The sequence below is a fragment of the Ambystoma mexicanum genome, chromosome 1q (assembly GCF_040938575.1).
Source record: "Ambystoma mexicanum isolate Mex_15411 chromosome 1q, UKY_AmexF1_1, whole genome shotgun sequence".
Taxonomy (NCBI): domain Eukaryota; kingdom Metazoa; phylum Chordata; class Amphibia; order Caudata; family Ambystomatidae; genus Ambystoma; species Ambystoma mexicanum.
Genome location: NC_090922.1, coordinates 1,062,929,456 through 1,062,943,457, shown reverse-complemented (window position 1 = coordinate 1,062,943,457; position 14,002 = coordinate 1,062,929,456). Strand labels below are relative to the sequence as shown.

Genomic DNA, 14,002 nt, shown 5'->3' with positions numbered 1-14,002 from the left:
GCATAGATGGTTGGAAGCCCTGACAGCCTCAGAGTTGGGGGTAAAAAAGTTGTAAAATACAGTGGCAAGTGGTCGATGGGACTGATCAAATGAACTATGGAAAATGACACGGATGGAGCCAATACTGTGGGGATGAGGGACAGACACGGTTTACAAAAATGGTTGATCACCTGAAATTAATATCATGGAACGTTAGAAGGCTGAACAACCCCATAAAAGTTAGAAAGATCTGGACGCGGGCATATCTATAATAGGGATGTCACGGTATGATTTTTTGAACGGTATGATAACCTTCCAGCCAAATGACAGTATATCATGGTTATCGCGGTATAGCAGACATATTAAAGTAACTTTAAATAACAATATTTAGTGACCATTTTAGACTTTTTTTTTAACAGACTGACAACACAAACAGCACCAGGAACTCATCTTTTTATATAATTGTGTTTTATGACAAAAGTGGGCACTTTGGCGCTCAGGTCTGTTAATTGGGAAAAGCAAATGCCCATCTTCATTTATGAGTGCACAGTGGAGCTTTACTGAACACATCAGCAGGGAAAAGAAGCCCTGCACCTACACTGATAGAAAATCTGGGTGAGGTAAGAGTGGCAGGATCTTTAACCGTTCCTATTGGAATAGTCCTTCGAGCCTTTGGGGGGGGCCTGTTACTCCTTCAAAGAAAGCATATTGGCTTTGCTTAAGTGGGCATTTAGGGTTTCAGCTTGCAAGATGGCTGTTTTTCTTTGTTCTGCCGTGCAGAGGACAGTAGACATCCCTTGATAATTTGCACACCGGGGAACCAATCCTGAAGCTGGTGGTATGCCTTTTCTAAGATAGCATGTACATTTTAGGCTGTGCCACTTCAAGTGTGTATTTGCTGGCCAAAGGTAACTCTCTCCAAAAGATGCTCAATAATCACAGACCATTTTCACCCCGCTGTCAGCTATTCTGTGTGGTGGAGCAGTAAATATTTTGAGGATTAGTGAAGTTCAAGTTGTGGCTTATACTCTTCAAATTCAGTAATAAAACCAGGGTCTTCGGCCATTGCAAGATTCATTCATTCAGAACCATTCTCCAATATAATCCATTACAATCTAAATTATAATTTGTATAATCATGATTTACAAACCGCACAGATGCTTCAACCAACCGAAGTGGTTTACCTATGCTGCACTGACTGATCTCCTTATAATTTATAGATTTTGCGCTCAGGTATGTGCTCTTCGAGGATAAAAAACTGCACAATCTAAAACTGCTTGTACCAAAAGAAAATAACATTTTTGCACAGCCTTTTTGTGTTTGAAAATCATAAACTGACTAGGTTTGTTAACATATGCAATAACATTTTGAAATGAGCTGACAGGCATGGCATCTTCAGCCGGATCGGCAGGCACCAAAAAAAACAAAAAAAGGGATACAGCTGTTTCAGGCAATCATTCAATCATCTTATAAGAAGGGCCAGAGAAAGTGTGAACACTATAAACGTTTAGAATCTTGTGTGCATTATCAATTACGTCCCCCTCCCCTTTGAAAACCGAGGCAATTCTTAAACAAATTGTTTGGGACCTACTGCAATTGCACACTTTTATTTTCCACATAGACTGCACGCCACACAAGTATGCTTAGCAGCACTACGGAAATGAAAGGAAAACCTGCAGAGGAACTGCATGCAAGTGGAAGAATTTGCACACGCGGATCTTGAGACGTACGCCGCAGCCCTGACAGATATCAGATCAGCCCTACTGAGCACATGTTATGTAGACTCCTGTACATTTTACGCACTACGCTAGATGTCTGGAGGTGGATTACTGAAAGAATGGGGAACAAATACCCTTATAATAACAGTATCTGACACACCTCACGTTTTGTATTGACCAAACAGCAGGCGCGTCTAATGTCAGCAGACCACACATCACCTTCTGGACCAATCGGATGCCTATCCGCGGAGCGAACAGGGAAGTGATGGCATCATTGTGGTCATAGGCTGCGCAACAGAGGGTGCAAAGTTAAGGTGGCTATAGGTGAATTTCAGGGGTTTTGTTGTGTTAAGTTCTCACCTTAACGTCCCTGCAACTTAAGTGTTTTCCTTGAATTTCAAGGGTTTTGTTATTCCATAGATTTTTAGAACACTTCCTCTGTCCATTTTAAAACTCTACCAGACCACTAGCCATGGCTTTGCCCATGGCTGGTGGGCAAGGCTGAGCACTACCAAACCACTAGCCATGGCCTTTGACCATGGCCAGTGGGCACGGCCACTCTGTATTTTAAAACACTTGCAACCCATCGCTCAAAGGCAGTCATCAATTACAATTTGATTTTCTCCTGTTTTGACAGTGGTATTGTTATGTATAAAACATTGCAGGATTTTAGAACTCCCAATGTTTTAGTTAATGCCCTGTGAGATTACATTATTTGCCATGGATCACACACTTAGGTTAAGCAGCGTGCTCCAAGCCCTTTGTTTTATGGGCGGTCTCTTGGTGACTGTTGTGGTACATCACACAACCCCAACTAACCACATTTAAGCAGCATGTAAAAATGGGAAAAAATGACCGGCTGCAAGAATAATATATGCCCAGGTACTTTTGCCCCCATAGCGAAAATCAAAAGCTGGCACACATGAATATACATACAGTAAGTGAACATATATCTTAAAGTGAAATATATAAACATAGTTAATTTGACCTTCCACTTAGAAGAAAGTGCGCAAAACAAAATAGCATTGGACTTTTAAAAAAAATAAATAATGAACACCATATAATAACCTGGGAGAGGAAATTTTCCAATAAATATGTTGGCAAAGTATAAAAGGTGCTCACCTTTTAAACCCAGCAATCTGTTGTGAAATATTCCATGGAAAACAAAATCCCAATACGAAACAATTGCTTGTGGTCTTGTGGGTAAGCGTCAGCACTGGGAACATGACAACCTGAGTAAAATCTGGGTATCCAAATACTTGCACAAGCATGCCTGCCTAAAATAATAACAAGGAGTTGTGTCCGCCCTCTGAAAAAAGTTACGCTGTCCACTCACATGTGTCCTTTAATGGTGCCCTGAAAAGCAGCCGGAATCAGGGGGAAAAACTGCACCAGTGTCCAGGATTGCAAACTCTCTTGTCACAATGTGGGCAAATACTCAAGACTTACTTGCCCTCACATCATTTCCCCTCCTCACCCCCATGTCCGGCTTTCAAAAATACCCTGCTTTATAAAGCTAACTTGAAAAGTACACATACCATAGTGTCACTCAAATATGTAAATCCTTATAGAACTATGATAGACAAAAGGTGTACAGTTGTTGCATTATTCACCCCATCTTGACTCTGAGACTACAAATACCATAATGCAATTCAGCAAACGGCAAAAAAAATTGTCTCCGAGTGCAAAACTTTCAAAGACTGAAAGTAGCATGGTTTAATAAAAAATAATGTGGATGCCGTGTGTTATGAGATATTTAAAACTAAGAAACCACACAGCATTCAGGAGTGTGGACTATTTCCCATTCATGCAGTAAACAAGACTGGCCCTGCTTAGTTTTAAAGCGAGGATGGATCCAGCCCCCCTTAGTCCACATTTCTGTAAGTGGCAGTGTAAGGTTGGCTTGTTTATTAGACAACATGGCCTTAGAGGGCTGACCCCTTCCTCGCTTTGAAGCTAAGAAGGATTTGTCCCATTAACTGTAGGAATGAAAATCCACAGGTGCTTCAAAAATATCATTTTTTAAAAATATTATTGACCGGGAGACTGAAAATATTAGAATGCATTTCAGCAAAAGGCATAAAATGGTCTCTGAGTGCAAAACTTTCAAGGACTGACACTAGCACGGTTTTAAAAAATAATAATTTGGATGCCCAATTGGTCGCCCATTCATGCAGTACCCAGGTCTGACCCGGCTTAGCTTCTAAGTGGGACTGACCATGCTTAGCTTCAAAGCAAGTTAAGGGCCGGGCCATTCTTTGGTGTTGTAACTTTGGCTCATCTATTGGGAAACATGGCCTGAAGAGGCTGGCCTCATCCTCTAAAACTAAGCAGGGTATGTTCTGGTTACTGCATGGATGGGTGACCTGCAGGGCAATTATGTCACTGGCCATAGCCAGTGATTTTGTCACCCGCCATCACTGTAGCTGTAAAAATATCTCTTTAAAAAACTGTAACTGTGGGTTCTGAACTACACACCCCCTCAGCTATCCGTAGTCCTTTATAACATCGAATATATCTGCCAAAATCAGAAAAAAGTATGGGAAAAATGCTTTCCTGCCCCCCCCCCAGGCCCTCACCAAGTGCCTTCCTCATCTGTGACAGCTCCCCACATTGGTGGCCTCCTCACCTCTCCTCTCCTCCCCTCTCCCTTTCCCCCCCAGAACACACGCTGTTTCTGTGACACATTTTGCTTTGAGATGTCAGCTATCCGGTGCTATAGCCGAGGCTACAGAAAGATTTGTGTTGCAAACTCAGTCCATAGACCACCACCAACTCCCAAATTTCACCCAGTGCCCTCTAGCCTCCTCCGACCCACCTCTAGAATTATGGCATTTGCATGTTTTTTTACCTGCAAATTGCTTTTTTCCTGCGTTTATTTTCCCATATCCTCGGCTATAACCTCGAATATCTCTCGTATCGAGAGAAAAACAAGATAGCAGCTGTTTAATTTCTAAAAATACCCAGTTTAGGGTAAATCCCTGAGATATAGCCATCTATTTTTGAGAATGTGACACCCCTTTCTACGTCAAATATTTAAATAACTATTGCATGGAATAACCCCAAACCATGCATGGATCGCAAGTCCAAATCCGTCCACCTGTTCGGGTTCTGCGTTTTGGCAAAAATGTACCTTGTTTGTCTATGGAAAAACGAATGGGAGGTAAGCTGCAACTTTGGAGACATTTTGTTTGTCTTCTTAATAACTTTCTAATCTTTACTGTATCTTTATGAAACTGTGCAGTCTGGGGGTACCCACAAGTCCCTAATCACTTTCAAAGTTTCAGTCAAATCCGTTACTCGAATCAAAAGTTATTAGCAATAGAATTTTAAGGGGTTACTATGGGAGTCCGACTCACCTTAACTATAGGGCGGCTATTATAATACACAGACATTTCAGAACAAGGCACAAATGCATGCTTTAAGACCAGGGTAAAAAAACCTACACGTCCAGGGGACTGATGTATTATTATGTGCACATTACTGTAGCTCTGCTAGGATGATCTTAGCTAGGGTTGTACGGTGGCATCTGAGAGCAGCCCCTCAGCAGTTTGCTGGATTGCTCTTCTTACCCCTACCCCGTACCCCATCAGAAGTTGGGAATTCAGTTACTGCCTTTACATGATAGAGGAATGGGCCCCTCCGTGGTGTTGAATATGGGGACTATGGGGTATAGGGCTCTCACCGCCACTCCTCCTTCAGTGCTATGGGCGCAAGCATGTCAGGGCTAGGGTCCCAGGAATCACCTCTAGAATCCATACTTTTTAATAGTCCGCTCTGCTGTTCCCCCCAACACTGACTCACACCAGCCTTGGTTAGGTTCAAATATACGTACAGAAAGGAAGATAGAACAATATGCATTCCTCCAAATGTGTGGAGGCCCAAACAGTGGCACTGCCACTTCGCTTAGGCGATATCGCCAGGCGTCATTTTTCAACTCATATTTTTCAAAGTGTTCAGCGCACAGAGCTAGAGGCGTTACCTTGCAATTTTGTGCTTTGAAAGCTGAAACATTCAAATTGAAAAAGAGTTCTGTGCCCGGTGTAAACACAGCAACTCTTTGTGGGGGGGGTTGCTGGTGTGTGTATACAGAGAGAAACTGGTATTATGGACCACTGCAGGGCGCAGGGTCCCGAATGTTTTATAGCTGCCTCTGTATATCTAATATCTTTAATAGGTTGCTAGGTCAGGAAAAGATCTGGGGCTACTAATGTCAGGACTGGCGGGACACGGGGCTAGCTAGCTTTTTCGTTGTAGCCGCTGAGCTTCTATCTGGGGCCACAATCAAAAGACCTGAGGCTCAGAGGCATAGACGGGGTAGGGCCTGAGTGGGCAAGGCTCACCCAAAATCTGTAAATGCCCACTCAGCAGCGATGTGTGGACATTTACAGATGTCACTGTGCAGGAGCATTCGTGCATTTCAGGTACCAGAAAGCTCTCCCTGCTTTCTAATTCCTATCTGTGCCTGTGGGGGAGGCCGAGGCCTATGGAGCAGGGAGCAGCTGAGGAGGAGGCGGCATCGTGCTGAGTCCGGTGGGAAAAAGGTAAGGAAAAACAAATGTGTTTGTGTATGCATACGTGGAGGATTGCATGTACGTATGAATGTAGGCATGCATGTGAAGCGATGTGCGCATGTATTTATGCAAAGGGGTGTCTGTAAGTGCATGCATATGAATGAATGCAGTGTGTGTGTGTGTGTGTGTGTGTGTGTGTGTGTGTGGTGTAGATGGGTGCGAGTACGAGTGTGAATGAGAATGCCTTTTGAATTTTCTGGGTGCACATGTGAAGGACTGCAAAGTTGTATGGGTGTTTGAATAGTGGGCGAGTGTGTGTGTGTGTATCTATGCAATGCTGTGACCAGGGGGGGCGGGGGGTGGAGATTCACATAACTGCCATTTCTGGGCAAAGCCAACTTGAGTCTTATTACGTGAAGGATGGGTTGCGGTGTGGGAAGGTATCACAAGGGGGCTGGCTGGGTGCTACTGTGGCATAGAATTTTGCATTCGCACTCGCATTAAGGGTAAAGGCAACATGTGAGTGCTCTTATATGGGGAGGCATGTTTCCTTGCAGTGGCATGGCATTTTTTGGACCGGTGTCAAGTCCAAAGACAACATGCTGAGTGCTCTTCTACAGAAGAGCTGAGGACAGGTTTCCTTATTGTGGGATGGCATTTGTTTGTATTGGTGTCAAGATCAAAGGCAAGATGGTGAGTGTTCTTACATGGGGGAGCATTTGTTCAGCCCTCAAGGCGATGTTTTGTTACTGTGGCATAAAAATGTTTACTACCGTTGGGGGGCAAATACAGCATGAGATGTGGGGGGCAAGGGATTTGCGTAGCCAGCAAGGACATGTTTTCTTACTACGGCATGGCTTTTCATAGTTTGGTCTAGCCAAATCGATTGCATTCTGGAAGGGGAGACATGGCCTATGAGGAGGGACACACAGCTTCAACGTGGTGTTTGGCTATTTGCCCACCCATTGACTGTCTATGGTCATGCTAATCCCTATGGCCATTCGCACCCAGTTCTTGCTCCTCATGGGAACTCTTTGAGCTTGCTTTAATGAAGCTTTACTATCAAACCTTGCACTCAAAGTGCCTGCCAGTGTTTTTTCAAAGCAGTCTTGTTAGAGTTAATTACTTCATTGGAGTTCTAAACCCACTACTGGTGTAATACAAATGTCTTAAATGCCCGCCCTTCACTATGCGTGTCCTTCACTGAAGTCCTGTTAAAACCAGCATTAGCAAAGCCAACAGTTGTGGCTTATGTATAACTATTAGGCATTTGCCAGGCACTACTATTAGATGTCTATTTACTCATACCATTTTGCACCTGCTAGTATAAATGGCCAGTTAATACCACTACGGATGTGCCTGGCAAGTGCCTTTCCCATGCCCACACCAATCCCCAAACTGTTGGTATTGCCAATGCTTGTTTTTTTTTTTTTACTGTCATTAAGGCTAAGCTAACAGGAGTATGTTCTTATATGAAGATATTGGCAAATATTAGCTGAGGCAGCATGAACATATTTTGTTATAGTATCATTACTGGCACTTTGGGCAAAGCAAACATGAGTATGTTCTTATTTGGGAATATATATATATATATATATATATATATATATATATATATATATATATATATATATATATATATATATATATATATATGAGCACCAGTATGGGCATGTATGGGTACAATCAGTAGGAAAGGTTTTGTTCACTTGCAGAGTACTGGCATATATTGGGAGATGGCATTATAAAAATGTGTTGGAAAATGCTTTGGTGCATTGTTGGTTTCTCCCCCCCTCCCCATGTCTTACCTTACAAAACTACATGGCTTTTTCCCTATTTGTCACAGAAAGTGTCATTCAAAATACACCATTTTAACCCAATATTTAAAACATTTTCTCAGGGGGACAAACCACCCAAACCCATCTTGATTGGTTTGTGCCTCCTTTCCCTCTGTGGGCTCCCCTTGTGATAGGCCCTACTACATTAGATCCAGGCCCCACTTGTTAGACAATCCTGGCTACGCCTCTGCTGAGGCTATAGCACACCCTCTCCCCATTCCCCACCCCCACCTTAGCAACGCCTCTGCAGCGGCACAGGGAGCATTACATATTTTCTTTATCGAGCCAGGCCACAACAAATATGTCGAGCTCATATTTGTGAACAGAACGTTTGATGGCTAAAAAAAGTAACGTCCTGCTACCTGCAGAGCAGAAGACGCTTCTAGTGCGCCTTCACTCCTACTTGGGTTCATTCATGCTGGCTAATTTGAGCAAACGCTTAAGCAAACTTTAGGGTGTCAAACCTCATTCGATGCCTGTCTCCTCTAGAAATTCCCAAAATGGGGTATCTGTATTGTCGCGAATACGTCTTAGTGAATGTAAGCAGAGCATAGCGTATGCATTTCCTTTGGCAGCTGCGGCGATTTGTTGAGTCAAATACTCATGTTCTGGTTCATTTCATCTGAGACAGTGAAAACACAGCGAACACCTGGGGGATAATGTAATTCCATCAGTGCAGGAAATGGGCCGGAACAAGACGCAGCAGCGATCCAGCAAAACATGCATTGCCGGCCCTGTCCTCAAGAACCGGGGATCCCAGACACACGACTCTCGGACAGACTGTGTTCTTGCCGAGTTTTCTGAAAGTAGTCTGCTCATTGTAGTGCAACTACACAACCCATTCTTCAACAGACATTCAGAACGCAGTACTGGAACCGGACTACAGAAACTGCCAAAGCCTTAAATACAGTCTTCTATCTGTTCAAACTGGTATATATGTCGTGCACTTCACAGAGATCTCTTTATTATTGTGAATATTGTGACCAATCAAAACAGAAGGGTCCATTATTTGCTTAAAGGATTTCTTAATTAATCACTCACTATAAGACGTGTTTAACATTTAAAATTGTGGACATTATGTTGTTCCCATAATGCTCGTTGCTTTCATGCAAATCACCAGGATTGGGTTCTATGTAGAGATATTGGGCCTCATTACGAGTTTGGAGGCAGCCATGCCCTTAATAAGGCCATGGCTGCCTCCAAACTCGGGTCCGGGTCCCTGAATGGGGAAATAACGAGCCATTCCGACCTTGGAGGGCCCAGTATTTCCCCATTCAGGGAGCCCGGACCCGGATCATCCCCATTCCCATTTGAGCCCCGATAGGGCTCAATGGGAATGGGGAGCATGCTAACAACCGGCCCGTTAATGACGGGCCCATTGTTAGCATGCTGGGCTGCTCGCGTGACCCGCTAAGGACGCCTGGTAAAAGCAGGCGTCCTTAGCGGTTCGCGCGAGCAGACCTCGTAATAGGGTGGTAAGGAGTTAACGGCTCTAGTGCCTTTACCGGCGCCGTTAACCCCTTACTGCCCACCGCGTATTGAGGCCCTTTGTGTTGCGCAGTCTGGCCAGGGGCCATGCCCCGCCTCACCCCTGCCTTCCCAAAGCCCCGCCCCTCCTAAGAAGTGACGGTTCCCCTGATAAATGTTTTCCATTTCCAGCACTGAATACCAGAATTTATATAGCGCTTCATACCCGATACTTCTAGGTCAAATCGCTGTAATAATCGGTGTCCCTATCATTAACCACTCGTGGTACTCAAGACCACAGCAGCCTTCTAGGAAGCCAGCAAACAATACACGGCCACATGTTGGTGTCACTGATGGAGGCCTCCTGGAGTTATTTATTTTATTTGTTCCAAACTTATAAAGCACACGGTCGCTTGAGAGCATCCTGGCGCTGGTCACTGTGCTCAGAAGACTTGGTGCCTTAAATGTCTAGACAGAATCTAGTGCATCGCCTTTAAGCCAGACCCGAACTCCAGGAAGATCCTCCGGACACCCTCGAAGGAGGTCTGACCAAGCCGAGCCACCTCAACAGAGTGCTAGACCCCAGAAGCAAGGAAAGTCCACAAGGTGTCCAAGAACCACAGTGGTGCTATTTGCGAGTAGCAGAAACCACAAAGTGACGCTTATCTGAAGCGTTCTGCCTCATGCCACTTTCAAAATGTAAGCAAACACAGATGTGAACATGGAATGCATGCAATTTGCACAGGGAAACAAAAAGTAAATTAGAAGTAAGACTATTGGTAGACAGTTGTAAAATACGTGGGTGGGGAGGGTGGGCGGTAGATTAGGGGAAAAAGAAAGTAACCGAGGAGTGAAAGGCTTTATAAAGGGTGGGAAGTGCTAGATCTACTTAGAGAAGAGACTCTAGCCATGGGAAAGCAAGGGTAGAATAATAATAGTGCGTATTCTTACATAGCAGCTTGCCCATCTTCTAAGCACTGTAATAACGGGTGCTATTCGTTTGATCGACCTGAGGTTGGGTTCATGATTTAGGATGTAGTGAGTTGGCCGGACTGGGCAAATACTGGTGGACAGTGGGGCGCACAGTGCTCTGAATTCAGAAGTGTACTCAGAGGCGTTGCTGGGAGGGGGGCTGATGGAGCTATAGTTCCTGGTCTTTTGGTTGTAGCTCCAGATAGAAGCTCGGGGGTTACAACAAAAAAAGGCTAGCTAGCCCCCAGTCCCGACAGTCCCAAAATTAGCATAGCCCCGGATCTTTTCCAGACCTTGCAACAGTGTAGGCAAGAGCAGGGTGAACCTAGTGGCTGTGTGGGGCAGACATGGAAGGTAAGGAGGAACACGGGCGCCAAAGCTTTCATTTTAGACATGATGGATAGGAAGTAAGAAAGATGCAAGCAACATTGCACACCTAGGACACAGGTGTTCACATCAGAAACTGAAATACCTGTGAAGTTAAATTGTTCTCACAGATCATCAATAATAACACACTTTGGCAGCCAATACATCAAGTTAAGAGCGCCCGAGGCATGCATTATTGACATACACTTTCGCGGTGTGTTTACTGCTGTGTGTGTTCACATGAATGCTTCCGCTCCGTCACCCCGCCCCCATCTTCTAAGTTATGCCTGGCAGGAAACGCAAAGTGACCATATGTTATGTATGTACCTTAACACTAGTGCCATTTATGCTGCAAGTCGCCTGAAGATTGAAATGAACACTGGCTGTACTGTTAAGTCTGGTCTCGGGAAGTACGCCCATTATTTAAATGGATTTCTGTTTGCATGGCTTGCCCGTTAGCACGGGATTTACTCTTCGCCCTGGCAGTCAAGGCGCGGTAAATAAGGTCCTGGACCAACAGCGGAACCTGTGTTCTACTGTGCAGAAAACACGGGTAGTAGAGCCGTTTCCACGCACCATGGACCCCTTGCAGTCAGGAAGACTCGAGCCTCTTCTTGTTGTCCTGGCACGAGCAGTGCACGGCGGCGCGCCTGCCCAGCCTCTGGCCGGCCCTCTCCTTGCCCCCCACGGTGCTGCCCGCATACAGCACTGGTCTGTCCAGTCCAGAGAGCGGCGCCTCTGCCACTGGCCCAGCTGCCTCGGAATCTTCTCATATTCAGCCTCTTGCAATATTCCTAGGAGCAGGCACGTTGTTCAGCCTTTAAAGTGCAGCTTTATTAATGACCCTTCCATTCCACGGAGGTCTTGCTTACACTACACGTCATTATTTTCCATTCGAGGTCACGGGTTCACCCGTATTTGTCAGCTGCATGTGTGGCCATCTGGCTAATGCACTAACAGGCCTCCTAATAACATAGATACAGTGCCATGCATGCACTGCAACATCTCCCAAGAGGGCGCGCAAGGGCTCTCGGATGGGTCTCACGAGCTGGTTATCCTGATGGTGGCCTTCGAGGGAATCCCCTCGAAGTTGATATGTGAGGTAACTAGTGTGAACAATAATGTATCCCACGACAATGATTCAACTACATCCATATGGCGTGCAGGGGGGTCTTTGGAGAGCTGAGGTGGGACTTTAGGCCTAACGAATCAAGTGGGATATTGCTGCTGGGTGTTCTGAAGAGAGCCGGTGACCTGAAGCGGATCCCTGGGGTAGGTGAGTTGAAGAGGCTCTCTTGAATAGATGAACTATGGGGAGGGGGTATGTGAGTGGAAGGGGTTCTCAGGGTCAGATGACCTATTGGGGGGGTGAGAGCTGAAGTGATGTCTGGTTGGGTGAGTTCATGCGGGCCTCGGGTCACGTGTGCTCAAGTGGATCTCTGGATAGGTGGGTTGGAGGGCATATCTGGAATAGGGGAGCTGAAGGTTGGCTCCTACTGTAAGGGAGTGGCAGTTCCCATGTGTGGGTAGGTCAGATAAATTGGGTCTCTGAGACTAAGTGGTCTTTAATAAGTCTCCAAACATAGGTGAGGTGGCATTCCTGGAAACCTTTGCTTTCATCCACCATGAGTTTTTCCACTGAGTATGTGGCACGAGGTGGCTGGGAGTAATGTGGGACACGTGCAGCGGGGGAGTTCTGTCACTCTCTTCACATTGTCAATGTTAACCTGCATCAAAAGGCAATGTTCAATTGCTCAACTTCTATGATATACTAATACTAATAATTATCTGAGAATGGTACCAACTTTGAGGCAATGTAAATGATCCTGGGAAAATAACCTCGGTACCAAATTGGGCCCAACTCCCTGGGTCTCGGGTAACATTTGAGCTCCCACCTAGATGTAAAATAGGTCTCCATGGGTAGGTGTGACGCGGGGTTGTTATCTTGTCTGGATAGCGGACTCGCGTGAGGGCTCCAAAGGCTGGCACCTGTAGGAAGATGAAGTGGGGGAGATTCTAAATTGAGGCGCACGCAAAGAGAGAGATGCATGCAGAGAGCTTGTCTGTAGAGGCTTGCTCTGCTTGATCGTGGAGTCAATCTGCATGGACCGTCCACCCCCCCTCCTCCCGTCCCCCACACCTCCCTAAATATAGGCTCCTAAGGCGGGGAGGCAGTGACTGCTGCTCCCAGAAGCGCTGCGTTGAGTGGTCCCCAAAACGCGCCCCCTCTCCCTGAAGCAACCCACGTGTCCCCTACTCACCTTGCCGGCTCGGCAGCAGCCCGCCACCTTCCTCCAGTGCGGCACTGCGGGCCCCCCCGCTGCTGAGAAGCGCCCGCCCGAGCTCTCCCCTCCGTTCAGCAGCCCCGCTAGCACGAGCGCAGCCGGTCTCAGCTAGGCCCGCGCTCCCGAGGCCGCCCCCTCTCTCCCCGGGAGCAGCAGTGACGCAGGGCTCCTCCTCGCTGGCCGGCTCCCGGACTCCCCCCGCCCTCGCCTGTTCCCGGGCTCCGAGCCCCCGCAGCGCCTGGACAGGAGGGGGCGGGGGGCACATCCCGGCCGGACGTGGGGAACCACTGGACGCGCCGCGGCAGAGAAGAGATCCCGCCCGGGGGAGCAGCCAGGACAGAAATAGACAACAATGCGAGGAAAGAGGAAGAGCCTGCCACTTCCATCAGCGCGGCTCCCCGAGCGGCATCTGGGAATTAGACACTTCCAATCTTGCGGGTTTCTTTCACGTAATTCTGGCTATTTCAATATTGTGGTGTATTCCACTATTCCTCGCCACTATGCACCTGATGGAAAATCACATTATCGATTCCTTTATTGGCAGGTGGGTTAGTGTTATTCTTTAAGCTGAACAGCTGCTTGTATGGTTGAGAGGAAAACTATTATGAGAGTTCCAGGGTCCAAATAATACTACTTATTATTATATTTTTTTGGCATACGTGCTATCTATATTTATAAAAGTGAACATGTGTAGGCTTGTGGCTGGGTTTGTGGCCCGTTTCACCAATCTGCACCAAATGTTCCATGGTTACCTGTTAGGACCCTCGGACAATACTGACTGCATGACATCTGGACACCCCACCCCGTTCCCCGGATTTCAGCAAAAGTCCAAACTTGTTTGTGGGTTTGTGGCTTGGCGAAGC

At 46.3% G+C, this 14,002-nt stretch overlaps 1 protein-coding gene across 2 annotated transcripts in view; it reads right to left on the bottom strand.

The window, feature by feature from the left end:
• LOC138541388 (volume-regulated anion channel subunit LRRC8C) overlaps positions 1–13,475 on the bottom strand; it is a 235,826-nt gene extending 222,351 nt beyond the window's left edge. Inside the window, exon 1 of one of the 2 annotated variants that reach the window (XM_069641754.1) lies at positions 13,116–13,475. The gene's annotated coding sequence lies outside the window, so the exon portion shown is untranslated. The remainder of the gene's footprint in view (positions 1–13,115) is intronic. The other variant, XM_069641753.1, reaches the window with a different exon arrangement.
• Positions 13,476–14,002: the final 527 nt, after the last annotated feature.